Source organism: Rattus norvegicus, chromosome 2 (genome assembly GCF_036323735.1).
Source record: "Rattus norvegicus strain BN/NHsdMcwi chromosome 2, GRCr8, whole genome shotgun sequence".
Taxonomy (NCBI): Eukaryota; Metazoa; Chordata; class Mammalia; order Rodentia; family Muridae; genus Rattus; species Rattus norvegicus.
Window position 1 is genome coordinate 154,826,193 of NC_086020.1, and position 16,305 is coordinate 154,842,497.

Sequence of the window (16,305 nt, forward strand, 5' to 3'; positions counted from 1 at the left end):
CCCACCCAGCCTCAGAATGCCCCACTCAGTCACAGAATGCCCCACCCAGCCTCAGAATGCCCCACCCAGCCACAGAATGCCCCACCCAGCCACAGAATGCCCCACCCAGCCACAGAATGCCCCACCCAGCCACAGAATGCCCCACTCAGTCACAGAATGCCCCACTCAGTCACAGAATGCCCCACCCAGCCTCAGAATGCCCCACCCAGCCACAGAATGCCCCACCCAGCCACAGAATGCCCCACCCAGCCACAGAATGCCCCACCCAGCCTCAGAATGCCTCACCCCAGCCACAGAATGCCCCACCCAGCCTCAGAATGCCCCACCCAGCCACAGAATGCCCCACCCAGCCACAGAATGCCCCACCCAGCCACAGAATGCCCCACCCAGCCACAGAATGCCCCACCCAGTCACAAAATGCCTCACCCCAGCCACAGAATGCCCCACCCAGCCTCAGAATGCCCCACCCAGCCACAGAATGCCCCACCCAGCCACAGAATGCCCCACCCAGTCACAAAATGCCTCACCCCAGCCACAGAATGCCCCACCCAGCCTCAGAATGCCCCACCCAGCCACAGAATGCCCCACTCAGTCACAGAATGCCCCACCCAGCCTCAGAATGCCCCACCCAGTCACAGAATGCCCCACCCAGCCTCAGAATGCCCCATCCAGTCACAGAATGCCCCACCCAGCCTCAGAATGCCCCATCCAGTCACAGAATGCCCCACCCATCTACAGAATGCCCCACCCAGCTACAGAATGCCCCACCCAGTCACAGAATGCCCCACCCAGCCACAGAATGCCCCACCCAGTCACAGAACGCCCCAGCTTAGCCTCAGAATGCAATCTTATTGATATGCAATTATTTCTTCTTTTCTTTAAATGAATAAAATTTGAATAGCTTAAAGTGACTAGTGACAGAAATTCAAGACATAAATTAACAGCTAGGTTGGAAGTAAGGCATTTGAGCTAGATGTAAAACATCACCCATGTTTGCCCACATCCACCTACTTTCTTGTAGGGAGGAGGCAGTCTCAAGTCATTCAGGCAGTGGACTTGCCTCTCCCACTTAACAGCCACAACTGGGGCAGCTGCTCCAAGTTTGGAAGTTCTTCTGCTTGCCTGACTTATCATGAGCCTGGTTCCATTACCCTTCTCATTATCCCAACCTCATGTGCCTGTCCATCCTCCTAGCAGACGGCTGGCCTCTTCCTGCCATCCAGCCTTTGTCTCTAACAGCCTTCTGATGCCTACCAACATCCATCTCTGCCCATGGAGGCTCTTACTTCTCTATGACACACTTGAGCAGATTCACTCAGCATTTCATTCTGTTACAGCCCTCAGAGGGCTCCATGGAAGAAGAGAAATGAGTTAGCAGGTTAACAGAAATCCGTTTTCTGCTTTCTTAAACACATCCAGCTCACACTGGGGATAGAGGCTCACACTGCCCCATTCTGTGTGCACCATGCCAGAGAGGCCTTTAATGTCTCTGTCTATGTCTATGGAGGCACACTGCCCAGCATAATATCAGATTCTGATCACAGGAGAGAAGAGAACAGGAGCTTAAAATGTATGTGCAAAGTGTCAGAAACACTCATTGATGTTCTCCAGGGAGTAATGACCTTCAACGTGGCAATAGCCACAAGTCTACCTGTTAAAAATCCCAAGATGTAAAACCTCCCCAGATTGTTCAGTGCCAAGCACTGCCAAGATGTAATTTTCCTACTGACTTATAGCATGTACACTTGTCTTTACCACAGGAGAACATGAAAGATTTCATACTTTTAATGAAGGCTGGATATTTCTAATTAATAAAACTTTATGCAATTATTTTTTAACTAACGCTCATGAGAATCAGACACTACCTATAGTGATAAATTATTATTTAAAATGCAAGCCTGCAGACAGACATACAAGGGAATAACTCTATAATTACTCACTATAACCATGAAAATGGTTCTTGGAGGCATTTCATGCAGTCCCCACCACCGGGAAGAACCATCTGCTTTATTGTGACAATGTCAGGCCGTTATACCCTGAAAGGCCCAACTCAAGTTTCACCTTTTGCAAGAAATCCTCCAGGCCTATCAGCAGCCTGCACAGGGATGGGCTTGTAATCATATTCTCTGTGTGTGAACACTCTCTTCTATGCCTTCTTCTGTTTACCTGGTAACGCACAGTACACACAGAAGCCTAAATAGCCCACAGCCAAGACAGCACACCTACAGAAACCATGGGCCAGTGGAAAGAGCAAACTGTCCATTCATCAGCAGAACGATACATTTGTTTAGCAACTTGATCCAGAAATGTATGTCCTGGAGCTTAAGCCGACAAGCAAGCCTATCGCTGACCACCAGTAAAGATCCAGACCTGGAGAAGCAAAATAAAAATCCGGGCTCCTCACGACCATTTAACCCAACATTAGACCATTCATCTTACAGGTCTTTGGAAGTGTTTTTCTTGCTTTGGGTTTTTTGTTTTTGTTTTTGTTTTTGCTTTTGCTTTTCTTTAGAGCATAATGTCAAATCAAAAGAGAGAATGGATGGGCCGAAGCCTCATGGATGATATGAATGTTCACACTCGGAAGCATTATTTCAACAAGGAGGGTGAAAAGAGACTCGGGAAAATCTGTACAGTAAACTGGGTCAATCGTGCGACTTTGAATTATGCACAGAGGAACAGAATATTAAGCCAAACGAAAGTATTGTTTTCCCTTAATATGCATGTTTGCATTCTCTGTCTTATTATTCCGTAATTGATAGCAAAGCCGTAAGTGGCTCTGAGGATGGCTGCTGTCTCACAAGATTGCCTCGTTGTGAAGCAGCATAATCAGATGGAAATGGAGAAAAATTTCTGTCAGAGATTTCTTTTCCGTAGGCAAGATGCTGCTTTATTTCTAAGTGTCTCTTGGCTGTTGACTATTTTATAATCATTGGCATAAATATAAAAATGGTAAACAATGTTTATTGTTTGCACACAAGTGAGTTTGAATTGGGGCCTTTTACTGCCAGTCATTGCCGGTGCAATCTCAAGACCGTAATAGGCAATCAGAGAGTGATTTATCTGACCCGTTACCGAGAAGGAACTGAGAAATATCTAAACATCAGTTGGCTCACTTGTGTGCACACTGAAAATACAAAACAGTGAATTATCCGAGCTTTGTTTGGAATATTGCGGATTATGAATGTATTTAGTATTTGAAAGTTTGTTTTTATTGCTCATCTTAATTTTCTTTGTTCAGTCATAGGAAGAAATATAGGAACAAAGTACAATAGTTCCCTAAAGAAAAGACACCCAATCCTCAAGGCAACAGACAGACCAGAAAAGTAGTTCCCTGGGCTTTCTATGGTAATATGTGTTGTTTCCACTGCCATGACAGAATTCCAACCAAGGTAATTACTTCTGTCTATGCATCCCATAGAGAATGCTCCATTGGCCTGAGCAGGCTCTCAGAGCCCTTTGTTCCCTTGAAGGAACTAATGGTTAAGGCTCTGCTAAGCAGATGTCTTATGGATACCCATCGAGTGAGAATGAAGTTAAAAGCCACCAAACAAATTCAAATCACAAAACGCACTTTTTAAGTGTAATCCATACTTTCAGTACGAACTTATCTGAAAAATCAACCCAAAGCGTTACTCTAACATCTAAAGCAGTAGGTGGACATTTACTGGTTAGTTTAGTAGTTAATACACCGTCATTTCCATGCCTGCCCTGTGGGGTCATGATCTGGTAAGTAGAATGGACCTTATCCAAATGTCACAAATGAATGACTGAATCACACAGAGACAGGCAACAGTAAGGAATGGAGCTGGAGCCCAAGCCTGGATGGGTGAGGGAATGGAGCTGAGGCAAGAGGCTGGGGTGGTGGAGAGGGCACAGCAGGCACACAGTTGCCACAGTGAGGGACAGTGCACATGGCAGAGTGTGGCGGTTATGTCATCAGAGGCAAAGGTGAAGGAAAACACTACAAGAGGGGCGGTGGCAGGCAGAAACAAGTCATGATCCCCGTAGGGTGAAGCCATTCTGACAGTGTTCCTACAAAGTTTGTGTTTTAGTGGCGGAATATTTTAATGCACTGTTTTCTTGTTGTTGTTTTTGTTTTTGTTGTTTTTGTTTTTGTTGTTGTTGTTGTTTTGTTCATAGCACCCAATTAGGCAGTTTTGATACAGAGAGGGCAGGTTTGGTAAGCTCCCCAAGTTCACAGCCAGTATATTGCTTGAGGAGAGTTTACACCTCTCAGGAACCAATTCCTCCATCTTTCCTTGACCTTTATGCTTAACTCTGACCTCTAACCTGAGATGCTGCATGGAGCAATATTGTCAGAGTTTCAAGGGAACAATGAATCTCGTCCCTTCAGATTGGCAATGACTTCTCCAACCTGCAGTTAAGTCTTTAGTGAGCATAGTTTTCTGGCAAATCAGAGAAGAAAGAATGCAGCTTTTGGCTTTTAAAATTCTTATATGAGTCAAGAATTTCCCAGGCAGGATACATCAGAACACTCTTTGAAGAGAGTCTGTGGTTAGCAATTATGATAATTCTGGACTCTGAAAGTTCAGCCTCAGCCTCCCTAGTCTCCTCCTCCCTGTGACGACAAAATTTTTTGTTGTTTCTGTCCATCACACACGATTGTCAATTGCCATGGCTAAAGATGAGATACAGGCTTGAAGAAACTTCTCTTTCAAAAATGGGAATTCTATGTCTTTGATTTTTCAAGAATTCTGCCTTTGTAATATTTCACCTGTCCTGGAGATGTTTGGGTTACTGTAAGAGTCAAGAAACATCAACTTGTTTCTAGGACAAATAATCTATCCTTGCTTCTCTAAAATAAAAGAGGTATCTTTGGTCATGTCACAAGATGAACTTCATAAGCACTTGTTTGTGGTACTGGAAAGGGAAACTGAGGGAGATCTGCTAGGGCTGTATTGACTGACAGAATCCCAAATCTCGACAATTTCACTCAATAGATGTTAACTTCTTCTCAAATCTCAACACTCACAGAAGGGGAGCTGCTTTCACATCTTCTGGGGACTCAGGCCACAGAGGCTTTGCTATGGTCCATATGTGCTTCCCAAGGTGGCCCTGGGTGTCAATATTCATTCACTAGCTAGTAATAGAAAAAAGAAGTCTAGGGTTGTGGGGTAGAGATGGATGGCTGTTCCCTGGGATGTTGCATATATCGCCTGCTGCATTTCATGAACCAGAGTCATGAAACCAAATTTCATGAATTATCCCATAGCTTGAGAGGGGAAATGGGGCATGTGGACATGTGGTCCATCTGGGAAGAATACTTCAGGCATCCACAGTTTCTGGAAAAGAAGAATTTGGATTTTTTTTTCTTTTGTAAAGCTTATACTTTGGAGTACAGAGAAAACACCACCCATACCTTAACATGGAAACCAGATTTTTATATCGAGGAAATTACTGATGACTCTTCACCCCTATCAATGAGTATGCCATTGTTCCCCCTAGCAGGAAGTAGCCTCCTGGCAGCACATCCTCCTAGCCAGCACAGAAGCAAACACAGCTCCTCCTCATTGGCCTGAGTCCCATTTTCTTCAACTATAAACTAAGTGTATCATTTATATAATATATCTAAATTAGGAGTATTTCATAAGAGAGACAGTGAAAATATAGTACAAGGACAAGCATCAGACAACTATATAATATTTTTATTTGTCCACTATACTAGATATCCAATGATTCTTTTTAATTTCCCTTCCCATTAAAAATCTGAGATTTCTTCTGGCAGTTGATGGGAGGAGATGCTGAGATCTACAGTCAAATGTTATGTGGAGTTCAGGGAACTCTGCCGAAGAGATGGTGGATGGATTGTAATAACCAGAGGGATCAAGGACACCAGGAGAACTGGTCCACAGAATCAACTAAACAGGACTCACAGAGGCTCGCAGAGACTGAAGTAGCAATGACGGAGCCTACATGGGTCTGCACTAGGTCCTCTACCTAGTGTTGTTTGTCTTGGGGTGTTTGTGGAACCCCTAACAGTGGAACAGGGAGCATCTCTGATTCATTTTCCTGCTCTCAGGACCCATTTCCTCCTAGAAGGTTGCCTCATCCAGACTTGATTCAAGGGTTTGTGTCTATTCTTGTTTCATCTTGTTATGTTGTATTTAGTTGCTATTCCTGAGAGGCCTGTAAATGGAGGAGGAACAGTGGATCTGGGGAAGAAGGGAATTCAGTATGGGACCTGGAAGGAGGGCAAGAATCAGAGGCTGTGGTTGGAGTATATTGTATGAGAGAAGAAAAAGAAAAAAATCTCAGACTTTGCAATCATTTACTCGTCGTTGCTTTCCATTCATAGTCAGCGAAGATGGAGGAGCCCTTTACTTTTCTAAAATCTCTTCAAAACACTGTTCTAATTGTACAAATAGGACCAAGTTACTCCTGCCTGCAGACTCAGCTATGTTGCAATTCTTGCCCAATGTGTCCCCAGGCAGTAGCTCTTAGGGCATGCTTGCAGGTCCCTCTTACTCTTGTTTCTCCGATAACCACACTTGTGGTCCTCCATTTCTTCAACCTTGTCTTGGACATGGCTCCATTCTGCTTTTTCTGTCTTCTTGTTATAGGACTAAGACTCTTCTAAGTTAGCTTTGCCCTCCTTGAGAGCCTCAGGGTATTTCAGTGAGGAAAGACTAGTTTTCATTAGGGCAAGTGTACTGAACTTGTTGTGACCATTATAATTCCAGAGGTTAATGCAATATCTATAAAAAGAAATAATAAGCATTTCCATAAAAAACACATGTCAAACATTTCAGGTTGTACTTCATATGAATCTGTGACTATTCAAAAATAAATGTCAACTGGATTTGGCTTGTACTCCATAGTTTGTTGATTCCTGGTCTAGACCTACACTATGCAGTATGGAGACACTAGCCACATACAAGTACTTAAAACTAAAAGTAATTTTCTTGCTATTAAATAAAATTAACTGTCTTAGGTATACTAGTGTAATATTTGTATTTTAAGTAGTGGGTAGGCATCTACAATTATTAGCTACCATGTTGGACAACAAAGATTATCCCCATCATCACTGAAACTTTACTCACTCATCACAAGTACAGAAGCTAATCCAACATTTTATTAGATTAATCCACTGTCCAAACTGCAGTCTACTCTCCACAACTATACCTTTTATTTTTAAAGCTATCAGTCACTTATCCTGACAGTCACCCATTCACCATGACACACCATTCTTTCACAAGTAGGGAGAGCTAAAATCAGAGTAGGAGGAGGAGGAAGAGGAAGAGGAGGAGGAGGAGAAAGAGGAGGAGGAGGAGGAAGAAGAAGAGGAGGAGGAGGTGGTAGTTTGCAAACTTTACCTTTGCCCCAAATAATGATCCAGGCTTTAGATAAGAATTAGACAACCAACCTTCATAATTCTCTTAAAGACACAATTTTATGATTGTTAACTCTGTTTATGCTCTTCCCAACTTCCAAACTCAATCTGCTACACCAAGATGCCTATCTTAGTCTGTGTTTTATTGCTGTGGAGAGATACTATGACCATGACAACTCATTCAAAAAAGCATTTAATTAGAACTTAACAGTTTCAGGAATTTAGTTTATTCTTGTCATGGTGGAGAGTATGGCAGCATGGAGGCAGACATGGTACTAGAGAAGTAGCTGAGAGTTCTACATCCAGATCCACAGACAGGAGAGAGAGAGAGAGAGAGAGAGAGAGAGAGAGAGAGAGAGAGAGAGAGAGAGAGAGAGCCACTGAGCATGGCTTGGGCTTCTGAAACTGCAAAACCCCATGCTCAGTGCTACACTTCCTTCAACAAGGCCCTGCCTCCTATTCCTTCTTAAGTAGTAAGAAGTAATGCTGATAACTAAGCATTCAAAATGGAGCCTGTAGGGGCCACAACAATGCCCACAACCCACTACAAAGCCCTTTACAGCAGAGAAGAAGGAAGAATAACTTCAACTCTAAGCATCCAACAAAACAGAGACTAGACCCTTCTCAGGGCAAAAAACAGGATGATAGAAAAGACAACTGTCCCTCCATATGTCCCATACAGGGAATGAGAGCGAAGGGAAGCAGATAAACTAGGGAGGGAAATTCAAGTTGAGCTGGAGTCATCACCTACAGTGAGCTAAACCAGTAACTTTCTCAGGACTTTTGAGAGCCCATTGTTAAAGTCATTATTTTAGAATTAATTATATAAATTTACAATCAAGTAAGTCAAATTAAAACTAAAAGATAATAAATACATAATATTAAAGATAATAATTACATAAACCTCATCTCGTTCTAATTACTTTACCATCTGTTAGGTTGGGGTTACTTGCATTATTGTGTATGGGTGGCAGCAATCCATTATGCTGCCACACATCTTTGCCCACACCTGTGCACCGTGTTCCTAGGTTGACATTGAGCACAAGTCATGCATAGGTAAGACTTTTTCCAAGAGGGATTTTTAGTGGTCCAGGAAATAATTGCAAACAGTGGCTAATGGGAATTCACAAAATTTAAAAGCTTCTGCGTGGCAAATGAACCAATCAGTAGAATGAAGAGACAGCTTACTTATTGGGAGAAAATCATTGTCTGCTCTGTATTAAAAAGGGAATTAATATCTAAAATCAATGACAACTCCAAGAATCAAACACTGTACAAACAAATAAGCCAGCCCATAAATAGACAAATGAATTCATCAGAAAGTTCTCAAAAGAAGAAATACAAATGACCAGGAAATTTTCGCTTAGAGAAATACCCATTAAAATACTTTGAAGTTCATCTAACACAGTCAGAACCTCCATCATCTAAAAAACCAATGACAACAGATGCTGTTAAGGATGTTAAGCAAAGAGGTACCCTTACTCACCACTGCCGGGAATGCAAACTGATACAGGTACTGTGGTAGTCAGGGTAGTTCCTGAAACACTAAAAACAGAACTACCCTAAGATACAGTTATACTGTTCCAGATGTTGTAAACATACTCAAAGGAAACAAATTCTGCATTTAACAGAAACACTCACACATCCACATTGATTGCAGCACATCTAGTTTATAAGGCAAAATAGCCAGGTCACAGAACCAACCAAGATGTTTATTAATAGAAAAACAGATAAGGAAAATGTGGTATATGTACACAAAGAAATAGTATTTACCCTTAAAGAAGAATTATATCATTTGCACACAAATAAACAGAACTGAAGGTAACTGCAAGGAAAGTAAGCCAAAGTTAGGAAGAAATACATTGCATGCTCCTCATGGAAACTAGATTTTAAAAAAAAATTATATAATAAATATATAATATTTATATATTTACACTTACATAATATATTTAATATAATACAAAATCTAAATATGTTAAAAATTATATATAACATAATTTTAAAATTTAGATTCTTAAATACAAAGATATTTAATTGTGTGTGTGTGTGTGTGTGTGTGGTGCATGTGAGAAACAAAATGTATTTTTCCAAAATGTGTTTTTGTAAAACTAGAGTGAGATCTCTGTTGTTGTAAAAATATAAAAAATTAATGAAGTATTGTTGTCTTTTATCCCCCACTAGGTCCGGCATATATCTGCTGGATATCTTAAGTCTCAGTCATCAAAGCCTCTCACCCACTCTGCTCCATCCCACATCACACTGCAGAAGGCCTCTCTCTGAGCTGGCAGCAATCTCTCTACCTATCTAGTTCCCAAGGCAGGTTTCCATGCCAGAAACACACATCCCAACTCTGTGGCAGCCTAGACCAGCCACCCCACACTCCATTACACTTAAGCCTACACATGAAAGAACACACAACACAATAACCTTTGACCCAATTGATAAGATATAATTGTCCACCTAAACATACAAAGCCCAGTACCATCCATCCCTTAAGAACATTAATAACAACCTGTAAAGGTACAGCGTGGAATCTTAACGTCACCCGCCATATTGTCCTGCCACGCACGGCTTCTCTCCCTCTCCCTCCTGTCTCTCCTCCTTTCCATTCCAGTCTCTTCCTCTTCCTTCAAACTTTTCTCCTGCCCATCCTTCCTTCTCGTCCAATGACAGGTCTCCTTCTATCTTGTACCTGCCTCACCTGTGACATCATCCCACAGATCTCCATGGGACTTAAAACAGATTAACCATTTCAGTTGTTTGCTTGTTTGTCTTTTGTTGTTTGAAACTGGGTCTCACTATGTAGCCCAGGGCTGGTTCTCAACCCCAGATCCTCTTCCCTTAGACTCCCAGATGCTAGAATTTCAGGTATGCTCTTCCAGCCCTGGCAACTGTTATAAATTTTAAACAAATTGAGGAATAGTAATAAATGTCATTAATGAATATCCATCCTGTATTAAAAATAATGAATATACATCATCTGTATTAAAGCCAATTCCTGAAAGACTGACTTGAAGTGATGCCTAGCACTGAGGACAACAATGACAGACTCAGTCCTCCCAACACAATCGTAAACGTCCTTTCTCATGACCTAATCTGTACATTGTCCAGGATCAAGGAACATTAGTCATGTTGGCAGAGCAGAAGACTAGCGGTTCTTGTTTTGAGGAATCAGGAACTGCATGTGTCACAAACACATGACTACAGTGATTATTGCAAAAGCCTTGGTTCGAAAGGAGAAGAAGTAATGCAAGAAGGGAATTGTAAGCGAGGCAGTCCAAGTAGCAGCCAGTATCAGTGAGAAAGGGGGGGGGGGAATTTCAGGGTACACATACACGCCACACACATACAAAAATTTTATTTATGCAGATCTGTCTATATTGCATATGGATTTTTTTCACTGTTTGGGTGGTCAACAACACAAGTCAATTTTCAAAAATAAGCAATTAATTTGGTGCTTACAATCAAACAATCTTTGTTTCATGTGGAATTTTCAGTGCATACAAATCAACAATATTAGAACATTAATGAAGTAAAACTAAGAAACAATTAATTTTAAAAGGGGGAAGTAATAAATGTTTTATAATTAATTTGGTACAGAAAAAAATTTGTTTACCTGGAATAGACTGATTAGGACTGAAGGATGTTGGAAGGATGTTTGCACAAAGGATTGCAGCTTTTATTGGTACACTTTTCTGCCCATTCTTCCTTCATGCATCTTGTCTGAAGTGACAAAGAGTTGAGACTAAGTACATTGTCGTGTGTATCTCTTCAATGCCTGCACCGCATGGGTCTACAGGGGACCACATTAGTAATAATGAGCTCCATTAGCTTACTTTCTGCAATTTTATTTTACACAGTTTTCTCCTCTCATTGATTTTTTAAAATCCTACTTCCTTATCTCTATTTGTTGTATATAATAAAAGGGAAGAGCATTCAATCATACTATGACATCACTCACAATAGATTCAATAGGAAGCAAAAATATGTGTTTGTGTTAGCTGGAAATATCACACGAGAACTCTAATACTGAAGAGATAGTTTCTAGCCAGGAGAAAAGGTCTATTCATGGCATTTTAAAGAATCTCAGTGACAGAAATCTATCATCCACTTGTCTGTCTGTCAACTACCTGTCTTCTTATGTTTATATACGATATAGATTATGATATATATGACTTATATTCTTATATTAATAGATATGAGATATAGATGGGTGATAACTAAAAAGAAGATATATAACTGTATAGACAGGTTGGTAGATATATGACTGATAGATGATAGATAGATAGATAGATAGATAGATAGATAGATAGATAGATAGACAGATAGATGGTAGCTAGGTTCAAGTTTTCTCCTTATAAGAATTCCTTTAGTATAAATATACTATTTCAAAGGAGAAGCTCAAAATAGCATCACATTCACCCTTTTCTGGTGTCACCTCTACCTTTTTCTGTTCCTAGACTTTTAATTGGGCCTGTGCTATAGGGTAAGGTATTTTCAAAGGAGCACAGAACATCACATTTCCCTTCAGTTGTCAGTGCCTTGGCAATTTTTCATTCCCATCATTTTAGAAATGAATGAGAAGTCTTCTTACCCACAGGAATTTCTCCACCTGCTACCAGGAATGAGGTAATTAAGGGCTAGATTCTCCTAGGAGCACATTCAGAGATCTTTAGACTCTGAAAATTAGATTCCCACTCAGTTACAGACATCAGCCCCTCCTCTGTTTGCCCCTCCTGCAGTCAGCTGAGTCCGGTTCACGTCTATGATGTCCCTGAAATGAGACCAAGAAGGTCTCAAAACCACATCCTGGGAAGTGTTTATTTCAAAGTTTGTAAAGAACAAAATCCATATGATATTTACCCTAGACAAATTGGAATGTGGATTAAAGACATGTTACTCTAACCAGTCTTTACTACTCTATGGTTTCTTCTTTTTCCCACCCTTTATCTTCCCCACCCAAGCCAGTCCCCATTTCATCCTATCATTAGATAGGAGAGAAAGGATAGAAGGGAGAAAAAGAAGAGATCTCCAAATGTAATTTCTTTCTTCTTGTTTCTTCTTTGAGCACGACTACTAAAAAACCACAGCCAGGACCACTACCACCCCCATACTACCAACAACTACCCAGCCCGCCTACTGGGGCTCATTTATACACCCTCTGAACAGTTCCCAGAGTTCTAACTGCCACAGAATCGCAGAAACTATCTGCAGCTGGCAAAACCATGTCTCTGCTGGAGCACGAGGCAAGCCATGGTGAGCTGCTGTGGACAGTCCTAAGCAGCCCCACATCCCCACACCTGGGATTAAAAACAAAACAAAACAAAAACCACATTCTTATCACTTCAAGCTGCCTTTTCTATTCAATAATGGGAGACGCAGACAAAGAGCATGAAGTAGAACTTGCTGGCTGACCTTGTGTAAATGCCTTGAACATCAGGTTTTGTATTTAGTAGAGAAGCTACACAAACACATCTGATTGTCTTTTGGGACTTGTGCAACAGAGAAACTCTCAGCTGTCTCTACCACTCTGTGGGCTGGGTTTATCCTCAGAGTTCAATCTAGAAACAAAGTTTAATTTGCTCTTTTTTGTGATACCTTATTTGGGCCAGAGAATGGCTTATACCACTACAAACATGAGACCATGGGGGTGGGGGAGTCAGAGGACAACTGTAGAGTTGTTAGTCTCCTTCCCCCTGTGGGTCCTGGGGATTGAACTCATTGTGCTTAACAGCAAGCATCTTCACCCTCTGAGCCATTTCATTCACCCCACTCTTTTATTTCTTGAGACAATTTGTCGATAGTTCTGCAAATATTTCCAGGTATCTATATGTATACAGTCACTTCCTTGTTTGAATTCCAAAATACTCTTTTTCAAATTTAAATATTTTCAAAAATACCCCCTTTATTTTTTAGCTGCTTGTAGAATGACATATCTTCTTCACACATGGATGGTCATGTTACCACTGAATACTGAACCTCATTTCAGTGGTATTCTTAGATGGAAACTAACCTTCACACACATACTGTCAAACTATTTCTATGCACCATATCTTTAAACACTGGATGTACACATAGAATAAGATAAAGTCCCTAAGTCCAGTCCACCTGTCAGATTGTAATAAGTATACACCTGCACTTCTAAGACCATCATGGCAGAGTCGCATTTTGTAAAAAGCCATTGTGAACTGAATCACCTAGCTGCTTTTCTTAGTATATAACAATTGTGCATAGTATGAGTTGCAGTGTAATGTGATACATTGATATGTGCAGGAAAGAATCAAAACACTCTGCTCCTTAAACACTTGCCAGTCATTTGTGCTGGAAACTTTTTTTTTCTTTTCTTTTTTTTTTCAGAGCTGGGGACAAAACCCAGGGCCTTGTGCTTGCTAGGCAAGCGCTCTACCACTGGGCTAAATCCCGAACCCCTGTGCTGGAAAATTTTAACCCCTCTCTTCTTCCTTGGCAGTACCCCTACTGTCAGAACTTGCTCTTCCTACAGCACAGCACAGAGGTAGTCATTATTCAGTCCGCCTCTATCCTGCCTACCTGCCCCCAGCCGCTAGAAACCTCTCTTCTCCTGCTTCTTTGAAATTAACTGTTTTTAGACTCCATATATGAGTAAGGTCATGTGCATATGTCTTTCTGTGTCTGACTTACTTCACTTACCATAATCACATTCAATTTTACCCATGTTACCATGTTTCTAAAACAATGACAGGATGACAGTATGTCCTTCTAATGCATGAATAGTAGCCATACATGTTTTGCTTTATCCTTTCATCCATCGGCGAACACGTTGGTTAATTCATACTCTGGTTGTTGTGACTTGTGTTGAAATAAACATGGAATTATAGGTATTTCTTTGTCATACTGATTTTTTTTATTGTAAACCAAGTGGTGGGGTAGCTGGTTCATATTTTCTATTTTTCCTACTGCTTTCCTCAATGGCTGTGCCAGCTTCCATTCATACCCTCAGTACACCCTGTACTTGTTTGACTATAGTGTTTCTGTGTAGGATGAGGCCACATTTTATTGTGGTTTAAATTTGCATCTTCCTGCTGTGAGTGATGGTGAGCATTTTTTTATATACTTTTTGATCATTTGGATAACTCTGTTTTGAAAATGTCTTTTTCAGAAAATCTGTTTAAATTGTTTTATTGGTCTGCTTTCCTCTCTCTCTCTCTCTCTCTCTCTCTCTCTCTCTCTCTCTCTCTCTCTCTCTCTCTCATTTTCCTTCTCTCTATATATCCCCTCTACCTGCCCTCTGGCTCTCCCCCTCCCTCATGAACAACTCGACTGTGTTTTGACCCCGTGTTTCTTCAGAAAGCCAAACAGGCCTATCTTGTGAGCAATGCCCTAGGCCTGATAACTTAAGAGAAAAATTATTTATTCCAAAGAATCCCAACCACTGGAGATGGCTTTGAAATGTTCTTCCTGACCTTGGATGTGTGAGTTTTCACTGTGAGAAGGGCTATTTGGTGCACTTTCCCAGCAGTGTAAGAAAAAGAGGCCAATGCATTTTAGCATTTAACCAAGTGCAAAATTGGAGGCCCACACTGGAATATGATAAAAAAATATTTTCAGAAAATTTGCAGGATAGTTTACTGCACACAGGACCTTTGTATCACGTGGACATAGATTTTTCTTAGCCATATAGTTAATTTTCCAAAGCACAGACAGCACTTAAACAATTTAGCAAGACCACCATGGCGCCATTGGGTCCTAGCTATAAGAGAAGCTGGGAGCCCAGCTCCTCGTAACTTGACTCAAAAGTCTAGGAAGTTTTGCAATAGCCCTTTCTTTTCCTTATACAGAAAGTACAAGTACAGATGACTGAATGAAAAGAAAAGGAAATATAGCTTGTGTAAACATTTACATTTAATTTTGTCTTAATTTCTTGAGGCCCATTATGTGTATATCAAGGCGCGTAACAGCTTTAAGTTAACAATACAAGAATGCATCATTAAATGTACACCAGATGTTCCTGTGTTGGCACCTATTACAGAAAGCACTCAATGTGCCTGTCAAGGGGAGGGGGAAAGTGTGCGTTCTCCTTTAATAACCAACACTAACCCATCAAAACACGGAGCAATAACAGAAAGTCTCTGACATGTTGCTTTGATAAAATACTGCCTGGAAACTCATTAGTGTAGCAGGCGACTGAGGAGGCAGCAGACCCAGTCTGCAGCCGCATTCCGGGGGAGCTGAGTAATAAAGACACTGAACAGAAGGTTAAGCCCAAGGATTGAACTGCTGATGCAGGAGAAATGATGGGCACATAGGCTGCCCTCGTGAATCACAAAACCGAGACTTGGGAGTTAGATGGAACTGACAGCAAAGAGTATCGGCGAGCCCATTCAGAAAACGGGTAATGTGTGTTTTGGAGGATCATAAACCAGGATGATACGAAAAAGAGTCGGAGCAGATGGCGACAGGAGCATAAACATTCCAAAATGTTTTTTAAGGGAGCTTTTTAATGGGACATGCGCACTTGGATCATGGAACGGATTAAGAACGCGGGCGTTATGACGAGTTCTTTGCTGCTTTCTGTGTCTGATTAATTTACCTCCCAGAGAGCAGTTACTTACAGGGGCTTTCATGGATCCACTGTAGCAAAGCCAGTGGAGACGTGGCACATTCCCTGGTGGCTGATAGATTTATGGGTATCTCTCCTGGCCAAATCTCAGCACGGGAAGAGCAGGGCAGGGGAAGGAGGTGGGAACAAATGTGTACGAACAACTCGTGTCATTGCTTAATTGACCCAAATCAACAAAAATCTACTTTACTGTTCTGCAAGCATTTTTAATGAATCAAGGATTGTGAACGTTTTAGAAATAAAGTCCAATCAAAGTCTCTCTAAATGATGGAATTTAGAATTTAGAATCCACGAGGTTCACATTCTATGAAGGAAAATGTCCTTTTTTAATATAAACCTAAAATGGTAAATT

General features: G+C 41.2%; 1 protein-coding gene across 2 annotated transcripts in view; it reads left to right on the top strand.

The window, feature by feature from the left end:
* Schip1 (schwannomin interacting protein 1) overlaps positions 1–16,305 on the top strand; it is a 761,344-nt gene that overhangs the window by 388,976 nt on the left and 356,063 nt on the right. The gene's annotated exons all lie outside the window — the stretch shown is intronic.